This window comes from Podarcis bocagei (genome assembly GCF_964188305.1).
Source record: "Podarcis bocagei genome assembly, chromosome: 7".
Taxonomy (NCBI): Eukaryota; Metazoa; Chordata; class Lepidosauria; order Squamata; family Lacertidae; genus Podarcis; species Podarcis bocagei.
In genome coordinates, this window is record NC_138132.1 from 46,247,031 (window position 1) to 46,274,756 (window position 27,726).

The window sequence follows — 27,726 nt, forward strand, 5'->3', positions numbered from 1 at the left end:
TTATGTTTTGAGTCCATGGCCAGTTAACAGTAATGGGTGACTGACAAAGAGTCCCCTTACCATGATGCTCCTGGGAATCAATAGCCAGTGGTTCTTCCTTTCTTACCTCTTCCTTCAGGGTATTATCAACCTTAAGGATAACTCTTTTTGTCTGCCTGTATCTGCATTTATTTCTGTATCCAAGGGAAGGGAAAGTTAAAGATGGAATTGTGCTTAACATAGTTTGGTACCTGTTGGCATCGATGGCTGGTTTTGCAAGTCACTTTGGAAGGATTCCATCCAAATCTGCAGCCTATTTAAGTTAAAACTCTAAGCCTTGTACCCTTGCAGAAACCACGTTAACCAGCACTGCCACTCCTCTGGTGATTCCTTTTAGAAAGCCCCCACCAAGACCACCTGCAAAAATAAGGACCTAGAGCAAATCCCTGCCTACATTGCCCCAAATCTGAGATGTTCTGATCTGTTGCCTGTGCTGTTCCATGGCTGAACAAAATGTTCTGCCATGGCTCACTGTAGCCTGGCGGGGAAGACTGTTTGACAGCTTGATTGGGATGTTACTACCCAGCAGCTGTTAGATACAAGCAGGAATGTAAGAGAACATGTTATTCCTCCAAGCCTTCTCCCCAACACCACCCCTCCTCAATTCTGGATGAAGCGCTTAGGAAAGACAGAAGCTGGCTTGGAGGGAGGGGGTCAATAGTGTTTTCCGTATCTTCCTTGGAAAGCATGTCATTATCAAGGGACTGGAGCTAACATGGGGTGCGGTGGGGGCTGATCCTAAGTTTCATCTTGATATGGCTGCAGCTTTGCTAAGGTAGGCAACTGAGGTCCGTTCCCTTTTTGGGGGAAGGGGGGCAGCAACTTGTAGAAAAGGAGCTTGACTGCTCACTTACTGAGAAACCGGGAGGAGAGAGGCTCACTTCTAAACCCTTGATTTTCTCAGCCGAAGTAGCAGAATATTTAACATCAAATGAAAATAATAATAATAATAATAATAATAATAATAATAATAATAATAATAATAATAATTTTCTCCCTCCTGTCTGTTTTTAGATTGCCCCTCTCCACCACCCCAGTTTATCCTCCTTTCTCTGTATCTGGCTGGCGGCTGGCTATGTTCTTTTTTTAGAAGGCGATTCTCAATATATGGGGGGGGGGGTTAGAGAAAAATTCTCAACACCAACCAGGCAACGTCTTTCAAGTCTTGAATGTATGCCTGGATCTATCAACCAGATGGTGGGAAAGAGACCAGTGATTTAGTGTTCTAAAATGGGGGGGGGGCAAAAGCACCAACCCCTCCATCACCGGTGACCACACGCCACCCCACCGCTATCGCAGAGTCCTGCAGAAAGGCATGTCCGGAATGGGCACCTTGAGATCTTCCACCACCATCCTCACTCAGACCCCCCAAACCAGGAATCCCCAAGAAGACCCAGCTGAATAAGTAGACAAAACTATCCGAGCTATCAGAGAGACCGAGGTAGCTGGAGATTGATACTTCTCCCTCCGCGACCCTCTTCCTCTCCTGGTGATAAGACTCTCTAACCCAGGAAAAATCTTATCACGTACCAAAAAAAAAAATAACGGCAAAAGGTACCTCCTGCTTGGCTTCTTCCCCCCCGGAGCTCCAAGAAGGAACGTCTTGCAAACTCCTACTTCAGCGCGGTGAAATACATACGGTTCCCCCCTCCCCTCCCCAAATAATCGTAAGATTCGACTGGAAAGGTGGCTACTTGTTCTTTCAGCGGGAGGCGAATAGTCGCCAGCCCGGGCGAGCTTGGCCAAGAGCGGGTACCTGCCTCCGACCGGCTTTCATTCTTTCACACCAATGTTGCCTCTGGCTCGCTCGCTTTCCCTCGGCTTTTATTTTTTCTCTTTTTCTAAAAAATAAAATAAAAATATTTATTTCTCCCACGGTCTTGGGGAGCGGGGAAGCGCCAGGGCGACTGGGGCTCCTCTCCTCTCCGGTCCGGCTGGCCAGGCGAAGCGCGGGGCTGGATCAGTGCCGGGTCTCCGTCTCCCGTTGCAACGCTCGTCGGCGGTGGCGGCGGCTGCAACGGCAGCACAAGTGGCGGCAGCGGCGGCAGCAGCAGCTGCAACAGCCCATCTCCGGCCGAGCGAACGGGAGGGATATTCCAAAATAAATCCACTCATTCAGACGCGCCGAGCCGCTCGCTCGCTCGCTCGCTTTCTGGCTCTCCGACGTGCCCGCCTGCCAAATGGAACTGTGAAGCGATGTGGGGGAAGAAAAAAAAGAAAAGTGAGGAGCGGAGAGCCTCCCCTGACAGTTCTTATTGGGCTGATCTTGGAGGCAGGTCTAAAGGCTCCCGAGAACGCCGGGCTGGAACGCGCGCCTGCTCCATTCCAATCTCGCCGGCGCGCTTAACTTTCTAGTCCTCTTTGGGGGTTTCTGTTTAGGGGCGGGGGATTCTGTGTTTTTTTTCTCCCCCCTTTTTTTAAAGAGCCCCTCCCTCCGCCTGAAAGGCTGCCGCCAGCCGGCTCGGGGCGATTTCTTGGCAAGGACACCACTACCACCTCCTCCTCCTCCTCACCTGCGCAACTCCCGCCTTTTAAGGACTCTGCTGCTCTTCATTCCTCAAAGCAGGAAAATCGGAGCGAGAGAGAAAAGGAGGAGACTTCAAGCAAAGGGGGAGGGAACGAGGGATCTAGAGTAAACTCCCACCACTGACACCGCGCCAAGCCTGTTGATATCCTGCCTTTGGCTAGCGTTCCCCCCACTCCATGCAAATTACGGGTGCAATAACTTCTCTTGTAGTTTTCCCGCTCTTGGAGAGAGAAAACGCAAAGAGAAGGTGCGGCGGGGCACACTGTAGGCCTAAGCAGAGGTGGAGAACTTGTAGCCCTCCCGGTGTTGATGGACTCCGAGTCGCATCAGCTGGAGGCAGCTCTGCCAACGGTCAGTGGTGATGGGAGTTGGAGTTTGGCAACATGGGGAGGGCCACAGGTTCCCCAAGCCTGAAGAGAGTGGCTGGAAGGAGGCGTCCTCAGGTCCTGAGGACATCAGCGGAGACTTCCTGGGATAGGTTGGAGGAAAGCTGCATCTAACCCCAGTATTCTGTTTCTAGCGTTGCCCAGTCAGATGTCTCTAGATGGTCAAGATGTGAGCAAGGCCTGAAGGTGGTAACAGTGAAGGTGGTGTTGAAATAGACAGTGATTTTTAGATCCATGGCTTTATCTGATCTTTGATGAAATATGCAGGAAGAGACCTGGCTCAGTGGCCGAGCACATGCTTTGTACAAAGAAAGCCTCAGGTTCAAGCCCCAGCATCTCCAGGTAGGGCTGGGAAAGACGCCTGCCTTAAATTCTGGAGAGCTGTTGCTGGTTAGGATTGATGGTACTGGGCTGGATAAGGCCGTGGTCTGATTTGGGAGTTTCCTATGTTCCTATACCTACTTACAGTAGTGACTCATTCAACTCAGTGTGGTTTATATTCTTCCAAGCACACATGTATAGGATAGCACTGTGGCCAGATATCAGGACACCTTGAGGGCAGGGAATTCCTTAACTCAAGGTATGTGCATTGTAAGTAGTTCACTTTGTCTTTCCAGGCACCTGACCAACTAATCCATTTCACTGAGTGACTCTAAAAAGCTCTAGTGGTGTTGTGAGGGCAAGATGCATTTGCAACTATTCTCTCTCCACAATTTACAATTTCACCAACCTCTTATATGCTCTTTTAGTTCCCCTTTCCCCCAGAAATGAACATACAAAACAAAGTTTTAGCCAAGTTGGAGTTAATTCTTTATTAGCAAAAGCAAGATCTGCACAGGAGTGTAAGGTCTAATGAGGACAGCAACTCATCTTCCCCATGCCCACATGAGGAAGTTGCTATGCTTATTAGGCCTGGCACTGCTGTGCAGATCTTGTTTCTGCTAATATAGAGTTAAGTCAAACTTGCACAGTGTGATTTACTGCTGACTCACTCCTGACAGATTGCTGAGATTGAAGGTCCCTCCCTCCCCATGGTTGTCTCCTCTCCAGGGTTTCTTCCAAGCAATTAGGGACTGTGTCTGCACGTCACCAATCTCTCCTTCACCCTTTTCATGCCTGTTCTGGTTCTGGGAGACAAGGATGGAGGGGAGCTTGTCTCAGCATGAGGGAAAGACACCTGTGACTCTTCACCAGTCTGGCTCATCTCTGTTTCTTGGCCTCTCCCCTCCCACTCTCTCTGCCTCTGATTCTAGACTTCTGCCACAGACTCTCCCAGCTCATTAAGTCCTGTTATCGCTTCAGCTTCTTACACCTCTTCCCTGTCTTCTCCCTCTTCTCCCCCTGACCACTCACCATTTTCCCACCATCACTACCCAGGCTCTGAGCCTTGGTGGCTCCCCAATTGGCTCCTCCCACCATTCCTCCCATGACAGGGGGGTCAGTTGATTTTTATTGCTGGAAAACTAAGCTGATGTGTATTTTAGCAGACACATAACACAGAGACAGACACAGAACTGATGGCTCGTACCCATTGGGATTGGTAGGGCAGAGTACAAGGGAGCAAAAAAGCTGGTGGAGACAGAGCCAATGATGGCCAGAACCAAGTAATCCTAGTTTGTCCCCATACTCCTCCCTGCTGAGTTCTACTGGTTGTAAGCAAGGAGGTGAGCAATTGGGTCTGGCTAAGGGCAGATTGAGGCCATGTACACATTGACAATTTAAAGTGCAACTAGAGATCCCCCCACCTCAATTTGAGTTGAAGCTGATTTGATGGGAAACACATCAAAATGATGTATTTGATTTTTCAAAAGAAAACAGCATGCAGGATAGATGTGGATTGAGGTTATTATGTGCACACCACTTCCCAAACTAGCAGTGGGAGTGTACTGAATGCAATGCAAATGGGGATATGTACACAGCTTGAGGTTGGTGGGGTTGGTGCCCTATTTGATGTAACTAACCAGCCTCTACTGACACACACAAGATCAGTGCTTTGCTGTTTGTTGAATGAATTGATCTGAAATGCCCACCACCATTTAGTTACCAGTACTCATAAGAAGATCTCTGACTGATCCAAGGTCCATCTGGACAAGCAATGTTTTCCCAACAGCCTCGAAGATGCCTCTGGGAAGCCCACAAGCAGGGTGTGAAGGGAACAGACCTTCTTCACAGTTATATCCTCATTTCATTTCATAATTTCATTTCAATGGAATTGAAAGCATGTGCTGAGCTATGATTCCTTCCCCTTCCCAGCTACAGCTACCATCATCCCTAACCACTGGCCAGGCTGGCTGGGGCTGATAGAAGTTGAGAGTCCAACAGCATCTGAAGTTTTGTGTGAGAGAAGACACAAAGGAATAGAAAAAGATCGTGAACATCTGTGGCTATTGATAAACATGCATTAATCTAGATAGGTAAGAACTGCCATTTATCACACTTTAACCCCCTTGATTTCAAGCAAGGAAAGACATGAGCTATAATATACTAATTGTGCAAAGTGATTGTGAGTGCATGTTGTTAGCACAGGCAGAATGCCAACATTGGTTCTCAAACCCACAAGAGAATAGCTCCAGGAACTACAATTATTCCAGGGGATTACTTTGGAGTTTTTAAAGATCTTGTGAATATGCCTTAAGGCTGCACTCCTACAGCCACTTTCTAAGAGTGAGCCAATTCTAGGATAGCTTGGAACATAGACTGGGTGGAGCAAGGCAGCAATAAGTGCTGCATTCAAGTGTGCCATTTACAATTGTTCTAGGACTCCTCCAGAGCTTTTATCCAGATTTGCTTGCACAAAGCTTACACAGAAGTTAGAATACATCAAGTCTTTATTAAACATTTCCTCTAATTTGTTTGCAGGGAAGTTATGGGACACCGAGCATTCATCCTGCATTCATGCTGATTTGTTTGCAGGATGTTTACAAATCTTCCCATGAAACATTCTTTCAGTCCACACTTTTTAATGCATTTCATAGCTGCAAAAAGGTTATTTTTTTTAAAGGAAGCAGTTCTGCTGCACTAGGACCATGGAGCAGTTTACTCTACTTTTATTGCACAAATTAAATTTCAAGGCAGCTTACAACGCCACACCTCAGGACCACAATACCACAAGGACTGCCTTTCTCCATATGAACCTACGTGGACTCTGAGATCATCCCCTGAGGCTCTTCTTTGTGTGCCTCCTCCACAAAAGGTCCAGAGGGTGGCAAAACAAGAACAGGACTTTTCTGCAGTGGTTCCCTGTTTGCAGAATGCTCTCTCAAGGGAGGTTCGGCTGGCGCTTTCATTATACACCTTTAGGCACCAGGCAAAAACCTTCCTCTCCAACCAGGTTTTGAGCTGACTGACATCTGATATCCTTTTAAATGTTTTGTGGGAGGGGGAATTATTGGATTGTTGTTGTTTAGTCATTTAGTCGTGTCTGACTTTTTGTGACCCCATGGACCAGAGCACGCCAGGCACTCCTGTCTTCCACTGCTTCCTGCAGTTTGGTCAAACTCATGTTTGTAGCTTCAAGAACACTGTCCAGCCATCTCGTCCTCAGTCGTTCCCTTCTCCTTGTACCCTCAATCTTTCCCAACATCAGGGTCTTTTCCAGGGAGTCTTTTCTTCTCATGAGGTGGCCAAAATATTGGAGCCTCAGCTTCATGATATGTCCTTCCAGTGAGCACTCAGTGCTGATTTCCTTAAGAATGGATAGGTTTGATCTTCTTGCAGTCCATGGGACTCTCAAGAGTCTCCTCCAGCACCATAATTCAAAAGCATCAATTCTTTGGCGATCAGCCTTCTTTATGGTCCAGCTCTCACTTCCATACAGCACTATCCATACAACTAAAAACATATAAAAACCTAATCTTTAAAAAACAATTAAACATTAGTAGAATTAAAATGTATACATAGAAAAGATCAGACACAGAGATTATTACAATAAAATAATCACAGCACCAGTCCTTTCCTTTACACTGACTGATAGCAGCCCCCCAAGTTTTCAGGCAGAGATGTTTCTCAGCTTTACCTGGGGGTGACAGTGATTGAATCTCAGACCTTTTGTATGAAATTACTGTGCTTTACCACTGGGGGCACTTGCAGACTATTGCTATTTTGTGGGTAGGATACAATGGCATACTAGTAAATTCAGGCTGCGCAATTAAAGTGGATTTCTTGCTCTTACACAGCAAGCCTTCTTAAAACAACAACAACATAATTTTTGTAGGAAGGAACATACCGAGGAAATGCTTTGGAAAATGTGGGTTAACAATTGCTCAATGCAACACTGTATAACTTTCCTGCAAACAAATCAGAATGAGTGGTCAGTAAACAGCTGACTTTGTATAAGTTCCCCACAATCTTTGTGTAAACAAATCAGGATGAATGCTTAATAAACTGGTAGCCTGAAAACAACTGAAGTACAGAATGAAGGAATGAAGAAAGGGAAAATAGAACCTATGCATTCAGTTTTCATCTTCAGTTATAGATGGTGAAGAAAATTGTTTTACTTTGCATTTAACGTCAGCCCTATATAATTCCCACTTCCCCCCAAAAAATATGCCAACTGAAACACAGCCATGCTTCCAAATTCAAACTTCTCCAAATTTTACAATTAAGTTTTCCAGCATGCTAATGGCTGCAAAAGTGCATGAACTAGAGAAAACTGTGCCTAAAAATGTATATGCCAACAGCATATGCATACAAACTGATACATTGGAGAAAATAAGATATAAACATGTATTATATCAGAAAAAAATTGCTTGCAATAATGTTATCATTAGGAGAAATTTGACTAAAATGTACATGCAGACTTCTAAAATAAATTTATTTATTTATTTAAATGAACACACTGCTGAATTGTAAAAATGCAAAGTGGACTAAATAATAATAATAATAATAATAATAATAATAATAATAATAATAATAATAATAATAATAATAGATGTGGAAATATGGACAACAAATTTTAAAAGTGAGAAAAGAGAGAAAGAAACTGAGAAAATAAAAATTGATAGTTTTGTCTTTTCCTAGTCCCAGCAACCATTGACAGTGGATCATGGGAGTTGTAGATCATCAACCAGAGAAAAGAGGCATCAACTAAGCAAATGAGTCAAGGCTCGCTGGGGGCAGCTAAGAACATAGAGAAGCCTGGGAGGAAATGGACAAGGGAGCCAAATGAGGACAGCCGACAAGGGAAGTGAATGATCATAGAGATGGAAAGCTGTGAGGCAGAGAAGGTGGGAGCACTGCCAAGAGGATGCTGAGGGAGAACCGCAGAGGAGACAGAGAGAAAGCACAACAAAGGAAGTGAGAGAGGGAGAGAAAGAGAAACTTGTCAGGTACAAAAAGGACTGGTTTGTGCAATTGGAACTCTTTCTTCTTTGGAGAAGAAGGGGCAATTTTACACTGAAGACGAACAAGGACTTCAGCTACAGGCTCTCAGCCACAATGAACAAAGAACTATGACTCTGTTTGCTTAGGAGCAAGACTAGGGCATCTTATAGAGCATTTATTGTTACCACTCCTAGCTGTGCTGCCAATGGTGTAGTTAATTTTTCAGTATACGTGATGATATGTGTACCAGTGGATGAGGAATCAGGACCAGTGGACACTCCCAACTTCACACAGTCATAGAATTAATGAGGACCCCCAGTGCAACCTTAGGTTAAGGTGGAAAGGGCTGGTCAGGCTTTTGGTACCTTGTTTGTGAGTTTGAGTGGACGCTGATGGTAATAACATCATTACTAAGCAGTGCAGATAGGGATGGCTGGATTTACCCATTTTGGTTTCTCATTTGTGTGTGTGTGTGTTCATGAAAATTTGTCAGCATTTTTGTGTTGATTTCTAACATAAAATGAAAAGCAGTCATGACATTCTGCAGTTTGTGTGGCTGCTAATAAGTGGTGCTGTGAAGTGCAACATGACAACCCATCAACTGATGGACAGATGAAAGCTCATAGCTAGTCCCGCCAGCCCCTTCAACACCCCCACCCCTGAAGTTTGAAAGCCCTTTGTAAGCAACCTCTCATGGAGACATTTGCAAAGGGAAATCTGAAAGCCCTGTGGTTCACTTTGAAGTTCCAACAATTGGGACTTCAAATGGAAGCACTGCCTGATGCCAAGCTGAGAAATTAAAATAGCCATCTTCTATTTTCATTATTTCCAGTAATTTCCAGACCCATTTCAAGGTCCTCACATTGATGTTTAAAGGCCTAAACAACTTAAGCCTCAAATATCTGAAAATATCTGAAAAACCACCTCCTTTCCTATAGCCCATATCATATGTTGTGATTAGCAGAAGGGACTCTCTTAGTGGTCCAACCACTCTCAGAAATTTGGGGTAATAATAGCAGCTCAGAAGAAGGCATTCTCTATGAAAGCCCCCCAATTGTAGCATTCCCCATTCTTATCATACAGCTTTTGTCATATGGGGAAAACCTCTTTACCCTGCTGGGATGTATATTTTGAACATGCCTTTAATCTGTTTGATTGGTAGGTACTGGGGACCTCATAATGTAGGGCAAGGTCATTTACACACACACACACACACACACACACACACACACACACACACACACACCATGTCGAGTTTTTCTAATGCCTTGTATTTTTTTCCAGCACTCATAGGAGCATCACAGCCATTATTTCAAAGAGGGCCCCACCAGTGGGCCTTACTTAGGTTCAGGGTTCCTAGCAGCTGCCCCAAAATGCTTTCATGACAGCAATAAACCTGCGAGACTATGTTCCCCCAGCCATCACCAACGGTAAGGAAATTGAGTTGCCTCTGTCTTTTTGTGTTCAGGGTAAAATAAGAATTGCCATTTGCCTTTGTGACCCTGAACACGCAGCAAGAGTGTTGTCTGTCTACCTGCTCCGTCATTTTTAATAGCGTAATCAGCTCAAGACCATAATAAAGAGCTATGGTGGACAGTGAATGGTTAGAAGGAACCAATGCTTGACTGTTTGCTTGCTTATTTATTTCATTTACACCACACCCAGTAACAGCCAGAAGGGTGGGGCAGAGAGGGCAGGCATTGCTTACCTGGCTTCCCAATGTGGAAGTTACTGATGGTAACTGCAGGGGGGGTGGGGAGAGAGAAAGACATCAGGTAGGTTGACACATCATGGGCGTCGTGGCAGAGCCAATCTGCCACTCTTGCCATGGTGCCTGCACTGACCTCCCCACCCCCTTTCCCCACCAGACACTACTGACCCCACAGTTCCTCAAAAAAGCTCAAGGATGTGTGCATGGTTCCAGTTCATCCCATTTTATCCTCGCAGCAACCCTGTGAGGTTGGCTAGGCTGAGAGACAATGACTAGCCCAAGATTAGCCAGTTAATAACAGGGTTGACTAGAGATTTGAACCCTGTTCTCCCAGATCTTAGTCTAACACTTTAATTATACCATACTAGTATGTGTAAAATTGGTTTGGGTCATACCCCGTCATAAAACAAATGTTCTTCACCATTTATGTGTTACACCTTAACATATTTGAAGATGGCTCAATCAATCAATCAATCAATCAATCAATCATTTAGATTATAGGATTGAATCCCATATCCTTTTCTGTAGGAAAAATCCCCTTTGAATGCAATGGGACTTTTTCCTTAGTCAACATGTGTAGAATTGTGACATAAATGTTGTAACCTTACATTTAGGCTGCAGTCCATACACACATACCTGGGAGCATGTCAGACTGAACTCATAGGTTTTACTTCTGAGTAGTCATGTATAGGATTGCACTGTCAGGCTGTAACCCTCTGTACAATTTTCTGGGAGTCAGCTCCATTAAACACAGTGGAGGTTACTTTTGAGTAAACACACATAGGCAGTCTGATCATACCTGGTTTAAAGTATCACCACCATTACTCCCCCCCCCCCAAAAAAAAAACCCCTACATTTTTTAAACACTGAAAAATGACTCTGTGGAGAGGATGCTTTGTGCTATCACCGGCACCCAGCCAATCAGCACTGTGAGCTGACAGTCCATTTTGCTTCAATCTAGTTGAATTTTGTCTCAAAGTTTCAGTCCTCAGGAGAAGACTGTACTTATGAGAACAATGTGGTAAGTGTGCTTTCTAGAGTGGAGTGGCTCCAGTTAGGATATAAATGGAGTAAGCCATTATAAAAAGCAAAAACAAGAAAAGGAGCACACTAAGTTGTAGCTGCATGTTTATATATGTAGTGGAAGAATCAAACCTGTATTTCATGAAAGGATCCTCATGCACAGTGGCCACAATTCAGGTAACAAGTACACTGCTCTGAATTTTCATTAACAAATGGCAACAATTGTGTATTTTTCTTGCATTTGTAATCTTTTATATCAGCAGATAAACAAGATAAAAGTAAAACAGAAATTCTACATACATGCACATAAAAGCTCTTCCTGGAATTCACCAAACAACAACAACAAAAATCCACAATAAGACTATGTGGAAGAACCCATGGAATAAAAACCATTCTCACAGATATGGAAAACAGAACTCCATTTTGCTATGAGATTTTGTTTTAATGGTATCCCCCTGGATTCCAAAATATACGGGGTCTGGTTGACTCCTACAGTCTTGAAAAAAAGGAAATGTATATTTAAAACACATGCACATCTCCTCAACAGTTATATTTACTAGACAAAGTTCTATTACCATATAGAGTTAGGTTGGTTCCCTCAGGGCACCACAAGCACACTACACCGTGCAAAAGATAACATCAGAAAATGTGGCTTTCCTTTATTTTAGAAAGGAGAGGTGGATTTGCATTGGAGCAAAGTATCTCTCCCCCTCTCCCCATTCATAGCTTTTGCTGGCTGAATAGAAATGAGCTTGCAGATACTATAATGAAAGACTTTAACGCAAACTTTCTGCTTCAAAGGTACATGATGGTTTTGCTTTTGAACTCCCATGCAGTAAATAGTTTAAGCGATTTGCTGCCTTTTTTTTTTGGATAGCAAGAGATGGCCAATGACTGCATCCTTTGGGGTTTCTCTGCTCTCCAGACAGTGGTCTGGGGATGAGGGGGGGTGAAGGTCAGGTAATATAATTAGGGGTGGATGAGAAATTCAATTTAGTTCACATTTAAAGGCAAACCTACCAATTTTGCACTTTCTGAAACAACACGAAACTGAAACAGCAATCCTACAAAATTTTCCCTTCTCTGAACTCTGCAATCAGTTTTCTTGCTAAAAAAAGTGTACAAAAGTGCATATACTAGGGTAAAGTGTGCATAAAAATGGATATATTGTACATGTGTATTTGCAAGATCCTAAACAGAATTTTCAAATGAAAATACCTGTTTTAAATGCCCTTATTACACCTCTTCCCAGCTATGCAAACATGAAGATGTGGCTTTGAAATGTTGAGTTATTCTACATGCAACAATGTTCTAAATGCAGTTTCATGATTTTAGGGTAAATCATTTTAAGCAAGTTCATGTGTTGTACAGGCTCAAACCCTCAACTTGAGCAAGAATATAGCAAAAGAAAAATGGAGGTATCTATTTTCTCCCTTCATTAATATCTTGCACCTTTTTATATAATGAGCTAGCTATATTTTTGAATGATTAGAATTAATCACATACATGAAAGACCTCCCCCCCCCCAAAAGCCACACATATTGCAATTCCTCAAAAATTGCCACATTGCATGCAGCTGAACACATTTTTAAAAAATGCCCACCAACATCTATATTTCAGTGATGTTCAGCACATGTTTTTGCACCTGCTTCCCTGAACCAATTTCTTCTTCTTTGCTCTTGGCCTTTTTTTGTCCTTTAATCCAATTGGCTATGCTGAGTCACATGATTTTATTTATCGATATCTGAGAGGCCATTGTGTCAGCAGCAGCATTGCACCTTCATCAGCAGAAGTCATGTGGATTGGCTTAGGCAAGTGGATTAAATGGCAGTTTGGGCAAAAGAGGCCAAGGACAAGGAGAATATAGGAGGAGGAGGAGGACAATGATGCTAAGGAGAATAGCATCAAAACTATATGTGCATGCTTGTAGTGTGTGCTGAAGCTCTCCAAAAATAAGAGGTATCTTTTGACACAATCGATAACGAACACAGAACTGGACACATTGTTTTTCCTCAGTCTGAGTTTATGTCTATGGAAACAACTTCTGAGTAAACATTACTAGAGACATATTCATACATTTAAAACACTTTAGTGCCACTTTGAACACTCATGGCTCCCCCCCCCAAATATCTGGGTTAAGGGTGCTTAGCATTGTTAGGCAACTCCTATGATCCTCTCAGGACGCGGGTGGTGCTGTGGTCTAAAACACTGAGCCTAGGGCTTGCCAATCAGAAGGTTGGCGGTTCAAATCCCCGCAATGGGATGAGCTCCCATTGTTCAGTCCCTGCTCCTGCCCACCTAGCAGTTCGAAAGCACGTCAAAGTGCAAGTAGATAAATAGGTACCACTCTGGCAGGAAGGTAAACGGTGTTTCTGTGCGCTGCTCTGGTTCGTCAGAAGTGGCTTAGTCACATGAGGCTGGCCACAGAAGTGGCTTAGTCATGTGGCTGGCCACATGAGCTGTACACTGGCTCCCTCAGCCTATAGAGCGAGATGAGCGCACCACCCCAGAGTCATCTGTGACTGGACCTAACAGTCAGGGGTACCTTTACCTTTTTCCTTTTATGATCCTCACACAGTGACATTTGCCCGAGGTGCTTGAGATGAGAGCTTGATTGTTTACCACTCTGAGGATTGTAACTCAAAGGAGAATAGAGGGGTCTCCTGACAACTAACGAAGAGGTAAATCTTCAATGGGTGCTGTCACTGCTGAAAAGATAATATGGGACTGCATTCCAAATGATAGGTGCCACCACACTAAAAGTACAGTTCTGACATCCTGTAGAATGAACCTCCTGATAAGATGTTATCTGCAGGAGGCCCTCCTGTGCAGTAGTTGGTTGGGAATATAAGGGATGATACCGTCTTTTAGGTATCATGATCACAAGCTGTATAGGGCTAGTTGTCTTATTATTATATGAGTTTCAGACTTTGTTTCCTTTTGCAGGGTTAACGTGGGAAAGCAGCTTCAAATGCATCTTCTCTGTCTACCCTCAAACCCTTAAAATATAGTGAAACCAAAAGGAAAGGAAAAACATTGAAATAAGTTTTGGGTGGTAACCCACAAAACAGTAGAGTTAAAGAAGCCTTTATTGACAATAGCCAGTAGAAAATCATTTTAAATAATAATAATAATAAATACCTTGAACAGTTAGGGATTGCCATAAATAAATTTGTAATTAATTTACAAATTCACATTATGAGATGGTACAAATTGTGCAGAAGAAATGGAAACATGGCATCTTTTAATCATGCCTTTTATTTCTTGTTGGGGGGGGGACCTTGTAATTTTTGATCTGTGATTACTTGACATTATGTATGCAAAACTATAATCTGTTTTCATGTAGCACTTGTAAAAGAAATTAATTTCAGCTAATGTATAATGCTAGAGGCTATGCCCTTCCCTTGCTCCAATTTCTAAACCCTCACAATTATTTTAAACCCATTTGCACCCCATTTTCATCCAACTCCCCCTTGTATACAAACCACCCCCATTTCATTCTTCTTCCTCTCTCCTATTATGCAGCCCCTTTTGCACACCCATCCTGTGGTCATATATGTTATTATATATTTACAAACAGCAGAATCTTGAGAGCAAGCCTGCCAGTTAGTTTGTTCGGTTAGAGGTTTAGGTCAGTTGAGGGAAGTTGTACAGATATAGGTGTTTGCTTATTAATTAATGCCTTCTAAATTACTACATTGAATCCAGAACTCCATGTTGAAGACAACACATGGTACTAGGAGTGAACAACACTGTGTGAAGGTGCTGTTATAAGGGTTTGTTGGGGGCTTGGGGGAGGAAGTAGGCTGTATGGTGGGTGGAATAATCTCTCTATGTTCCTCACTTCCCAATATTTTGAGACTTCCCCTGTTGTTTTAAGCCACCACTTTCCCCCTTTCAGTGTCTCTTCCTTCATGCCCCCATGCTACAGCCACTGCTGTTATACAACCAGTCTTCTCTTTTGCTTCCATACCCTGCCCCATATTCATGGAAATCCAGGATTGTGATGCAGTTGTATCTGAGGCCTTGAGAAGCTTGGTTATTGGCCTAGCTAGCGAGTGGAGCTATGTGTAAACCTTGGATGGCTGCCACCTATGCTTTCATAAAGCAGGTGGGCTAATGGGAGGTTCTGGTCAAATTGGCATATGCCGTTTTTTGTAAAAGTAATTCGTAAATGAGTGCTTGGTTGCAGACAAGTCATGATGCCCTCTTGCTGTTTCGATGTCCATCCCAAGTCTGCAATGGCAGCAGGGCTTCTCAGGCTATGCTATTAGTTTGACTTATTTTCTAATAAAGCACTAGAATTGATCACTCTGGCATTTTTGACATCCTTCTTTGGTGTCTATGCACCAAACCATTCACACGGGCCCTCCACATTACCAGAGACCAACCATCACTGTCTATTTGAATGACCTTCCTCTGTGTTATGTACTGAGTTGAATCCTAGAACAATAGGATCCAGAATTCAGCAGTCTGACTGGTTCACAGGAGGCACCCAATCCAGCTCCTGGATGAAGTGAATCAGCAACCTGATTGGCCTGCAGGAGCAGCCAATCAGGCTTCTGGAGGAGGTGAATCCACAACCTAATTGGCCTACAAGAGCAGCCCAGAATTAGCCAATCATGCGGGGCCCATTTTGTAAATAATGTATATATAGCTAGACGTTTTGGGAAAAGTTTCATTCATTGCTACTATGAGCTGAATAAAGAGCATGAAATCCACACTCGACTCAGAATATATTTCACTCTGCCTGGTGGCAAGATGGGCTGGTGCATAGTGTGTCAGAGAAAGGGAGAGGTGGAGCTGGGATGGGTGGTCTGTGCTTAGGAACATGGGAAGCCTACCTCTGTATTGTCTACACTGACTGACAAAGGATCACTTGGGCTTCAGAGAGGCAAAATTCCCAGCCCTACCTGGAAATGCCTGTGTTTGAACTTAGACCTTCTTCATGCAAAGCAGATACTTTACTCCTGAGCTACAGCCTTACCCTGTATTGTTTCAAGCCTCAGTTCTTTTCACCGGAGTTGAGCACAGGCACCTGCCAAAGTGTGCATGCCTAGGTGGGGGTCAGAAACACCCAATATCACACAAGTACTTAAGACAAACTCACGTAACACAGAAACATACCACTTAGCACACATGCACACTCAAACACAGAAATAGTCAAGAGGAGAGAGTCTCTTTCTTGCTGCATAGCACAGAAGCCAAATAATCTCCACATAGCAAAAAAAGTTCACAATCTTTCTCCATGTGAAGATTTCTAAGAAGCAGCATGTGGGTCTGAGAAGATGGTGAGAGGCTGATGGACCAGTTGCAAAGGCGGCACACATCAGATCTGATGCAGGAGCTTCTGGTTCCCCATCTCTGTTTTAAAGTCAGCTTGCTTTTCTAACCCGTATTATTGTTACTTGGTAGAATACAATGGAGCAAAAGCCCCAAGTGAGGCCTGCTAACAACATGCGGGTTCACATTTTACTCATTAGAAAGGTTTCCAACTTTCTAATAAGTAAAGTGTATTGCAAGAACAGTAAATGCATAATGAACCTCCTTAGCATTCCTGAGACACTTTTTGCAATTTTGATTTCTTGCTGTCAGGTTGACCATTAAGGATAGGAAATATACATTATGGGGGATCATAAAATATCAAACAAAATAGCAGTATATCAAGCAAAACATTTAGCTATCATAAAAAAATCTAATTCTCTGCTTTTAGTTTCATGCAGGTAGCTGTTTCAATTGGGTTGCAATGATATTTCTTTTGCTCTACCTCAAGTGCCCTCTAGCGTGCAGTAACTAAGCCAGTTGCAAATATATATTAAAAAGTGACAACTTCTCGCTGCCTCCACTCCTACCATGCTTAAATCCCAAAGCAATTTGTAACATGTCTTCTTCCAGGAGTTATATCAATGACACATTTTGCCACATTAATTGTTTGCTTATATGGAAATATGACATCTATTGTATATAAAAGTTTAGACTAGGAACATTTTGTAATTTTGCTATGACATTTTACCTTGTGTGACAGTGCATGTTTTCATTCTCCAGAGGGGCTTTTCCAGAATATATGTTTGGAGGATTGAGACCCTAACTTGTGTAAAATGTATTGATTGCTTCAGTGAGAGGGGGATACATATTAGCAATTCTTAGCATTTATTTAGAGGAGTAAAAACAGCAGTAGCCTGCAATCCTTGGCCAGATAGATAGATAGATGATAGAAAGTTATGCAATAGTTATCATCTATCTAATCTATCAACAGACCTTGCAATACATAGAGTGATAGATACAGCAGGAAAGGTGGATCAGGTAAAATGATATGAGGATGGCTTGGGAAAAAGCATTTTGATTATAGGGGTGGGTGAATCTGTCAGTTTTTTTATCCTCTTAGTTTCTCTGGAAATTAAAAGATTTTTATTAAAGCTTGGAAAGAAACAAGGAAAAAGCAGTATACACAACTTAACATCACATACCAAGCATTTTTACAAACAGAAAATAATGAAAATAAAATAGTTCCAATTCTCCGTCTATCACTTTTCCAGTATAGAGTTATGCAAAACCCTTGATCCATAATAGCATCCAACTTTCCTGCTTTCCATAAACCAACCTTTTCCGGTCTTTGGTTTCTCTTATTTTCTCTGGCTTTCAGCCTGGGGGAAAAAAATGCTCCCCACTCCTTGCCTTACAGCATGCAGAGAAAAGCCATGTGTGTTGTTTAATAGTGGTGTGTAGGTGTGTGGAACAATGTAAGCATTGCTCCTTAGGGTAAGAACTGGAGTGCTACAAGTAGTCAAGACTGTCACTGTTTTAATCTGTGCCATGTTGGAACTGTTATACTGATGGATGGTGTTAGACAACAAGGCAGATCATCTGGAAAGTTCAAAGGCCCCTAGAGATCTCTTCAACTTTAAGGCATGCCACAAGGCTGTTTATTTTGCTCTGGGGACAGGATGCTTTTATTTCTGACTAGAGGATCATTCACAGGTGAACTGTGTACATTCCTGCACATTGTGCCAGCTGGGTCAGACTGTCCATTTAGTCTTGTATAGCTCACTTTCATTGGCAGCAGCTCCCTGGTGTCTTGGGCAGAAGTCTTTCACATGTGATGCTGAACTCAAATGGAATCCTTTGAGTAGTGGATAAAAACAGTCTATTCTGGAGATAATTAGCTAATAACTTTATCCCAAAACTCCTGGAAGACATGTCACCGGTTATTCAGCACATGAGAATAGGAAACTGCCTTATACCAGTTCAGACCATTTGCAGGTCCAGGCACAGTGAACACAGGTTGACTAGGGTTTGGAGATGTGAAGGTACCAATAGTAACACCATTTTCACTACAAAATACCTGCATTATTATGCACACTGTCCACTAGTTATATGCATATTTTTGGTGCACATTGTCTGGAGAACTGTGCTACAAAATTCGGAGAAAGGTAAATTTCAAAGAACGACCAGCCAAGGTGGATTGCAATTTTAAAATGCTAAAATGAATAACATATATCAAATGCAAAGTTGACCTGGAGTGGGTTGGGGGAGGAAGGGATGATCATCCCTCTCCCTGCTCTCTTCTTTCTTCTCACAGGGCAATTGTGACATAATGTCATGGAAAACTTTCCTTATACAGGCATGCTTCATTTTATTGTGCTTCAGAGATATTGTTCCTCATGAGGACATGGGTGCAGCTGCAGGCAGCCTGGTCCCATGCCACCACCACCCTTCTTCTGACCATCGGATTAGAGCTGACTAGGACTCTGCCTGGGTTTCCCCACTCCCACCTTCAGCCAGGGTGTGTGAGGTTTAATACACTACTGTATAGTGTAAACAGAACTTGTATATGCACTAGGAAACAAACAAAATATGTGTGACTCACTTCATTGCAACATTCGCTTTACTGCAATGGTCTGGAACTGAACACCACAGTATCTCTGATGTATGCTTGTAAACAAACTTCATTCCTGATAAGAGCTCTGGCAGTTACAGAGATGTACTGGACAACCAAATTGCATTTTGGGGTCAAGCCATTGTTTTGTAAAGGAGCTTTGTATTCTTCATTTGCATTCACATCTTCCACTGTTTTCCCCCCAAACAGATCCATAACTTTTTTTCTGGTAAGCATTCACTGAATGTTCATCAAAGAGTTGTTGAGTTACTGTCAAATAATTTATTGATGCCTGTGAGTCAACAGGGTGCTGAATGAGAAGTTTCTTCTTTTTGACACTTGATTTCCCCAAAATGGTTCTTTGAAACATTATTTATTTACCATAAATTTATTTCCTTTCTTGGCTGACATAAAAAAATGAATTATTTTAAATAAGGGAGACATTTTGTTCAGCCAAACATAGTTATTTTATCTTCCTTAGTGCATGTTGGATGTGTTGCTTTAGACAACCCCCCCTCCCCGATACCACGTAACTGCTCCATTAACACTGTGGAATCTTGCCACAAGATACAAGGCATCATCCAGAAGATCCCCTAAAACAGGTGGAATAAGCAAAATTATATATGTGGGATTTACCCCTTTCACTGTTGTTGAAGAGGTGCAGGAAAGGGTGAACCATACAGGCTCCTCGCCCCAACATGACTGTTTGGCACAGGAGGTTTGCAAAAGTAATAGACAGAAAAGAAATATGTTAAGTAAAAACAACATTTATTAAAGAAAGTAATTTTAAATATTTAATGACACAATTAAGTCTTATTAATGTAATAGTCTTTATTCTTCAGCTTTAAAATTCACAAGGATAATTTCTCCTTTCATCTTTATTATGCAGTGTTTCCCCACCCCCAATTATTTGTTATATGTTTCTATAAATAATTTACACATATTAAGATTTTAATTTTAATTTTCTAACTATGAGCATGCTCTACCACAGCCCTCACACTGATCTACACTTTGGGGTATAAATGGAAGCCATGCAGCTGATGAGTCAGTTCATATTTACACACACACACACACAGAGAGAGAGAGAGAGAGAGAGAGAGAGAGAGAGAGAGAGAGAGAGAACACACACATATATTCCCAATGTTATAATAACCTCAGGTCTGTTTTGGCTTCTATAGGCTTCATTTTGATACTTGGTACACACATACAATAGATCAGGGTTTGAAACCTCAGGCCCCAGAAACCAAATGTAACCCTCCAGACTTGGGATGCACTCCCAGGCCACATCTCTCACCAGCCCTGCTCTGTACTCCCTCCCTTTTGCATGGCTAGGATGTGTCCTTAATCTGTGATAGTGCCTGTTGCTTGCTTGCTTGCTTGCAGTTTGAGTTGTGTGTAGGTGGGAAATGAATGCAGAAAGTTGTAACTTGGTGCAGCTAGAATGTATTCTACTGCACATAGGTCAGAGTCACATCCATTACTCTACCTACTTTGGCCTCTGGCCGATGCCATGGGGGCATTGGATCATGTGGCAATGCAGAACTCCATCTGAAAAAGCCCTGCAATAGAAAACCAATTCTGCATAATAACCCCTTCTCCTAATCTCAAAAAACTGAATGCAGGTCTCTAGCCCATATCTGATAACCCAGCAATGCAGATATAAAAAATCCAACAGTATTGCTGCAGAATGCTGGGAATGGAGACGATGTGGAGTGAATCTGTCTGTTGCAAAGTTGGTTTGTTTATGTGATAAGTTACCGTATTTCTCGCTCCATAAGATACACCCGACCATAAGACGCACCTAGTTTTTAGAGGAGAAAAACAAACAATAAAAAATTCTGAATGAAACAGTGGATGTATGATTTTTGTGGTTGAAGCTGTGGCCACAGACATGATATGTGATTTGACGGTGAGTTTGGGGTAACCCAATGCAAAAATCCTGATGCCAGGCAGTCTTTTTGACGTTTTCAAGACCAATTGGCAGCAAGATTCTGCTACCAAAACAGTTCATCCTTCAGGGCCTGGGCAGGCCATCAGAGGTTGCCTGCTGGGGAGTGGGCAGGCTGGCGAGGCCCCCTAGATTTAGAGGCCCTAGGATTCAGCCTACTTAGCCTATACATAAATCTGGCACTGGCTATATCCTATACAGGAGCAGGGCCATCTTAACCGTTGGCACTAGGGGTGCACAGCACCAGGGCGCCGGGCTCTCAGAGACACCAGGCCGAGAGTCCAGGGCCGAGCGTTGGAGTACAGGGAAGAGTCGCTGACAGTCGAGCGGAGCAGAGCCCGTCAGAGCACTGCCAGCTCTTCTGCAGCAGGTGGCTCTTCCCTGGACTCCAACACTCACCCCGGAACTCGCGTCGAGCCGCAGCAGCAGAAGAGTCCATGGTGCTCCAACAGGCTCAGCTCTGCTCAGCTATTGGCTCTTGCCCCAGCTGCTATTGGCTCTTGCCCCAGCTGTTTGGCGCCACACCCAGAGCACTGTGTAACGTTGTGGTGGGATCCGCCGAGTGCCGACAGCACCAAAGGCAGCAACAAAACCTGACGAATAGGAGCACATGGATCCTGTCCAGAGATGTTGCCTCCAATGCTGCTTGAGTTCCCCCTCATTCTGCAATGGCACCCCATGTTGGACGGCACTGGGAATGTGCGGTGACAGCGTAAAAGCCAGCAAAAGAACCCGCAGCTTGGCGCATTTAGCAGAATGCATCGCACAGTGCCCATAAGTTAACCGCCATGTGTGTGGGGGGGGGAGGCAGCAGACGGACAGCACAGCAACTGTACGTGTTGCCTGACATTTTGTCCCCCCAGCATGGAACCTGCAGCCCCCTTCATACGCCCCTGTGTGGGGGGGGGCTGGCCCCCCTGTGAGTCCCTGTGTTGCACAACCGTTCTAAAGGTTCTAAAGGTAAATAACTGTTTCCTTTAAAAAAGTCAACAACTTTGGGGTCCCCCCCCAAAAAAAGGTTGACAACTCTGGGCAACCTAAGGGCACCGCGTGGATCTTTGCACCGCGGCCTGCATATGCTTAAGACAGCCCTGTGAATGAGCTCAGTAGAAGGCAGTTCTCTCCTCCTGTTCTGCTTAGAGTGTCTCCTTCTTTCCTCTTTACAGACTGTAGTTTCAAGGATGGGACTGGGGCAATGATAAGAAGATCGTCATTTCCACTTGAGTTGACTGTGTGCTATAAGACTGGCTCCTCATACTGCACGGTCTTCCGTTTTACAGAGTGTACATTCAAGAAGGGGAGGGAAAGTGCCCTGTTGCAGGAATTCCTTTCCTCTTCTTAGATGGCATTTGCGAGGGACGGGCAAGGACAGTGCCATCCTGTTTCGTCACTCGATATGAAATGGGAAGGTGCCACCCCAACTCACCACTGCCCAAGCCTCCCTTTTTACATATATAATAATTTTTATTTGATTTTACAAATATAGAATCATAACAATCCAAATTGTTGTTGTTTAGTCATTTAGTTGTGTCCGCCTCTTCGTGACCCCATGGACCAGAGCACGCCAGGCACTCCTGTCTTCCACTGCCTCCCGCAGTTTGGTCAAACTCATGCTGGTAGCTCACCTGGAGGAGGAACCGGCCAGCCACTCCAGTATTATTTACTTTTTTGTAACTTTTTTTTTGTAGCCTGTCCTGAGAACATGAACATGATGAAGTATGGGATATAATCCTGATTTAGAGAAAGACAGGTGTAAATAATACAAAACAAACAACAATCCAGACTGTTGTTCTTAAACTGCTGGTCCCTGTTCCTCTTCTATGGCGTGATATAATAATTAGTAGTAGTAGTAGCAATAGTAATAGTAGTAGATGGTTTGATGCACCAGACTGGAAGTATTTATGCTTTGTATATGTATTATATTTGTATTATGCTTTGTATACCACCAAAAAACTACCAGTGGGGTGTGCAGTGTGTGTGTGTGTGTGTGTGTGTGTGTGTGTGTGTGTGTAGACACAACTTCTTTTCATCATGGAGAACAACTGTCACCATCAGACCTACTAATTTTTAGAAGTGCTTTAAAAATTCTCAGCCTTAAAGACTGTGTTCTAGTATAATACCCCTTGCTTCAGTTAGCAAATGCGCATTTTCATTTAGCATTCTTTTAGGTTTTATTGTCTCAGTATTAATTATTATTCATGCCCACCTTGTTTTTCTAACTCCTTTTAATCTATCTGTCCTCTGTTTTGTTCCATTGACCTTGCTTTCAGAGGCCGCTTCCTCTCTCCTCCCCTCCTTTAAACACTTTCCTTCCAGCCTAGATCCATCTTATTTATTGTGATCACAGAAAACTTTTCTCCCCTAGCTCACAAATGGATAGGGTTGCTCGCAGGGAGTGCTCTGATTATACACCACAGGGTCTGTGCAGAATACTAAGGTATCATGCAAATCAACTCCTTTAGACCAATCTCTTTTGCTTTTGATTGCTCTGAAAAGCATTCTTCTTTTAGTGGAGAGATGGGTTTTACTCGCTTGCAGATTGGACAACTGTCACCTGAAACAAAAAAGTAACACTTACTTCCACTTGGCAGCTTGGGAGTGCACTGAAGATGTAAAATTGCTTAATTAACATATGCGATGCTGCAGATCTTTAAAGTACTCTGGACTATAAACACTCATTCTGTTGCCTGTAATTGACAGTGCTGTTCCAAAGCACTGTTTTCCTTTCAGGGCAGAAGTAAAAGACAGAACTTAAAATAGTAGTGGGGCATTTTCTTAAATGGGGGATATGGAGGCTGAGTGCCAGATTTCAGCTGCTTGCCTCAAATTAGGATTGGACTCAGACATCTTTATTGCTTGTTCCCATCTCTCAAGTGGATGCATTTTGTTCCACAACCTTTGCAATATGTAGATTCTTATGGCTCCTAGCATATAGTTAAAGCTATGGTTTTCCCAGTAGTGATGTATGGAAGTGAGAGCTGGACCATAAAGAAGGCTGATCGCCAAACAATTGATGCTTTTGAATTATGGTGCTGTAGGAGACTCTTGAGAGTCCCATGGACTGCAAAAAGATCAAACCTATCCATTCTTAAGGAAATCAGCCCTGAGTGCTCACTGGAAGGACAGATCCTGAAGCTGAGACTCTTCTCATGAGAAGAGAAGACTCCCTGGAAAAGACCCTGATGTTGGGAAAGATGGAGGGCACAAGGAGAAGGGGATGACAGAGGACGAGATGGTTGGATAGTGTTCTCGAAGCTACCAGCATGAGTTTGACCAAACTGTGGGAGGCAGTGGAAGACAGGAGCGCCTAGCATGCTCTGGTCCATGGGGTCACAAAGAGTCAGACACGACTAAACGACTAATCAACAACAACAACAACATGGTTCCTAGTGTACTGCAGCACAGTGGTGGACAAGGACAGAGGCAAAAGTGGGGAGAATATCACAGGTGCATTTTATTTTTTTGTACAGTAAGCTAGTCCCTCCCCCCACACTCACGTATGCTTCATCAAGGCAGCGAAGAGGCATTATCAGAGCTCAATGACCCATTCCAGACAGGCAGGGTGCAAAGCAGGACTGGTGAGGAGTGAAGCTATGGAGGATATCTTGGGAAAATCCCAAGGTCCAAAGAAGTTAGTTCTTGGTATAAGCTTTCGTGTGCATGCACACTTCTTCAGATACACTATTACAGTGGGTGTCTCCGGTTATATGGACTCTGTTCTGAAACCATATGCCATCAGTGCTCCCAGCTATGTACGTGACACCACAGATTTTCTGAGGAAAATACAATCTTTAAATAATCTTCCCAACAATACTATACTAGCTACTATGGACGTGGAATCTCTGTATACCAACATCCCACACAACGATGGTTTACAAGCTATAAGGAACACCATTTCAGATAAAACCACAGCGGACCTTGCCACCAAACTCTGCCAATTTGTCCTTACCCACAACAACTTCAAATTCGGTGATGACCTGTTCCTTCAGATCAGCGGCACAGCAATGGGCACCCGCATGGCCCCACAGTATGCCAACATCTTCATGGCAGATTTAGAACAACGTTTCCTAAACTCCTACCCACTCAAACCTCTCTTGTACCTGCGATACATTGACGATATTTTTTATCATCTGGACACATGGTCAACAGACCCTGGACACCTTTCACCAGAAATTCAATGATTTTCACCCCACAATCAACCTTACAATGAATCAATCTATGCAAGAAATACATTTTTTGGACACTACTATAAAAATACAGGATGGACACATAGACACCACCTTATACCGTAAACCAACTGACCGACAAACATATCTACATGCCTCTAGCTACCATCCCAAACATACCAAACAGTCCATTGTATATAGCCAGGCACTACGTTACAGCCGCATCTGTTCCAATTCTACAGACAGAGACTCTCACCTAAGAGATCTACAGCAAACCTTTTCAGAACTAAAATACCCAGCAGATGAAGTTAGACAACAGATCAACAGAGCCAGACTTATACCCAGAGAGAACTTGCTGCAAGACAGACCCAAAAAAGAAAATAACAGAACACCACTAGTCATCACATACAGCTCCCAAGTTAAAACAGTTCAACGCATCATCAGAGATCTACAACCTCTCCTGGACAATGACAGTTCTCTTTCTCAAGCTCTGGGAGGAAGACCTTTCATTGCCTACAGACAGCCACCCAATCTTAAACAACTCCTAACCCACAATAATACTACAACCAGACTTAACACAGACACTGGCACCAGAGCCTGCAATAAACCCAGATGCCAACTTTGCTGCCACATACACCCGGACAACACCATTACTGGCCCCAACAACATCACACATACCATCTCGGGACTATTTAATTGCTCATCGTCTAACATTGTGTATGCCATCAGTGTCCTTCAGCTCTCTATATTGGAAAAACAGGCCAAACCTTACGCCAAAGAATAAACAGACATAAATCTGACATCAAGAATCACAAAACAGAGAAACCAGTAGGAGAACACTTCAATCTCCCAGGACATTCTATACAAGATCTCAAAGTAGCTGTTTTACTACAAAGGAATTTCAGAAATAGACTGGAAAGAGAAGCTGCTGAATTGCAACTCATTACCAAACTTAAAACAATGGAGAGACCTGGTCTGAACAGAGACATTGGATTCTTATCTCATTATACATGACTAAGCCATTTCTCACCTTCTCACCCCTTGCCTTTTCCTGTAAGACCTATTACAGTCGTTAAGAGTCGTCAACAGGCTCATCCCAGCTATCTGCCAATCTCCCATTCCCACCACCCTTCTGAGTAATACCCCTCCCCACCTTCTCACTATATAGAAGGATCTGGCAACTTCTGTTTCAGTGTATCTGAAGAAGTGTGCATGCACACGAAAGCTTATACCAAGAACTAACTTAGTTGGTCTTTAAGGTGCTACAGGAAGGAATTTTTTTATTTTGACTATGGCAGACCAACACGGCTACCTATCTGTAACAAGGTCCAAAGAGGGAGGCCTGGAGGGCTGCATTTGTCCTCTGGACCTGTTCTATGTATCAATTTTTAGGTTGCTCATTGATGACATCCCCAAAGTGTGGTGATGGCCTTCTGTCCTCAGGTTTTGACATTTATCTTTTGCTATTGAGTCAACTCTTGAAAGCCTACCACATGAGCTACTTGACTTCATGCAACCTGGTAAGATGAGCATATGGTGAAAATGCAAATGAGGATCACAATGCTTGCTTGCAAAGGAGAATTGCTACAACATCTCTCCTGGATGGTTGGGTACCAGAGAGGAAACTGACGGAATGAGGTCATGCACTCAGTACACACAAAGCCCCTTTCTGACAGCTCTCAAATTCTGCTAGGGACAGGGCTTTGGCATCAAATGCAGTAAGAGTGATTAACTTGACTTACTGCTTTAGAGGTGGTGAGGTCTCAGCCATAAGAGCTGAACGAATCCAGTGCTGGGGACAAAGCAAGATGTTTAATGGGCAAGCCCTTTCATAAAGGAAAGGTATCTTTATTCCTTTTTGCTGGTATGTATATAAAGGATAGGATAGGGCAGTCAGATGTGACTTTATCTTTTCCCCAGCAATAAACTCAAAGTCACCATATCAATATCAGGAAGAGTGCTAACACAGTAAAAATGACAGTCACTGCCATGCAGTCGCTGGCAGTTCCATTCCCTCCAGCAATTACAATGCTATATTCACTGACAATGTCCCTGCTGGAGTCATACACAAAATTCACCAATCAACATGCAGCAACATCAATAACACAAGGCTAAAGCACAGTGCACAAGCAGTTTACTGGGAATAGCCTACAGTTGCCTTTTCTATCACTAGTTTCCATAGAGTTGTAGTGAGTCAGTACACCTATAGAAACTATATGCACCTGCCTCAGGCTGGAGAGAGTCCCAAGGGCTTATTAGAGAGATCTGGAGGGTTGCATCCACCTCCTGGCCCTGAGGTTCTCTTGCCCTACCCTAGTGGAACAAATCCCACCCCCTTAAAAAACAACAACCAACAAACCACATGCTTTTACTAGGAGACTGACAGGAAATGCATTGGTAAGTGTGGAATGAACAAACACAGCACAAGCAAATCAGGATGAATACAGTCATATAACTGTCCCGTAAACAAATAAGAATGAATACTCAATAAAGACTGGATATAATCTAACCACCATGGAAGCTCTGTGCAAGCAAATGAGGATAAATGCTCAGTAAATAGGTTGTCTGGAGGGGCCATTAGAGTTTTAAAGCTTAAAATCCATACCTTGAACTGAGCCCATTTATAATAACTGTGTTCCTAAAATGATGAATCTTTTCAATTAAGGTATGTCCACCGGGAGATGGCCAATTGACACCAAACCCAGGATTGTGTCCAACAGAGGCCAAG

The 27,726-nt window shown here is 43.3% G+C and overlaps 1 protein-coding gene and 1 long non-coding RNA gene across 6 annotated transcripts in view; one reads left to right on the forward strand and one right to left on the reverse strand.

The window, feature by feature from the left end:
- The window catches only part of CDH8 (cadherin 8), a 239,377-nt gene extending 236,765 nt beyond the window's left edge, over window positions 1-2,612 (reverse strand). The window contains exons 1-2 of one of the 5 annotated variants that reach the window (XM_081202702.1): window positions 2,553-2,612; window positions 1,598-2,225 (exon numbers count right to left, since the gene is read on the reverse strand). The gene's annotated coding sequence lies outside the window, so the exon portion shown is untranslated. The other 4 variants (XM_081202703.1, XM_081202704.1, XM_081202701.1 and 1 more) reach the window with 4 other exon arrangements.
- Window positions 439-27,726, forward strand: LOC308591791. The gene is made up of 3 exons (XR_014010262.1): window positions 439-814; window positions 5,206-5,366; window positions 27,664-27,726. It is a non-coding gene; the product is annotated as an uncharacterized lncRNA (long non-coding RNA).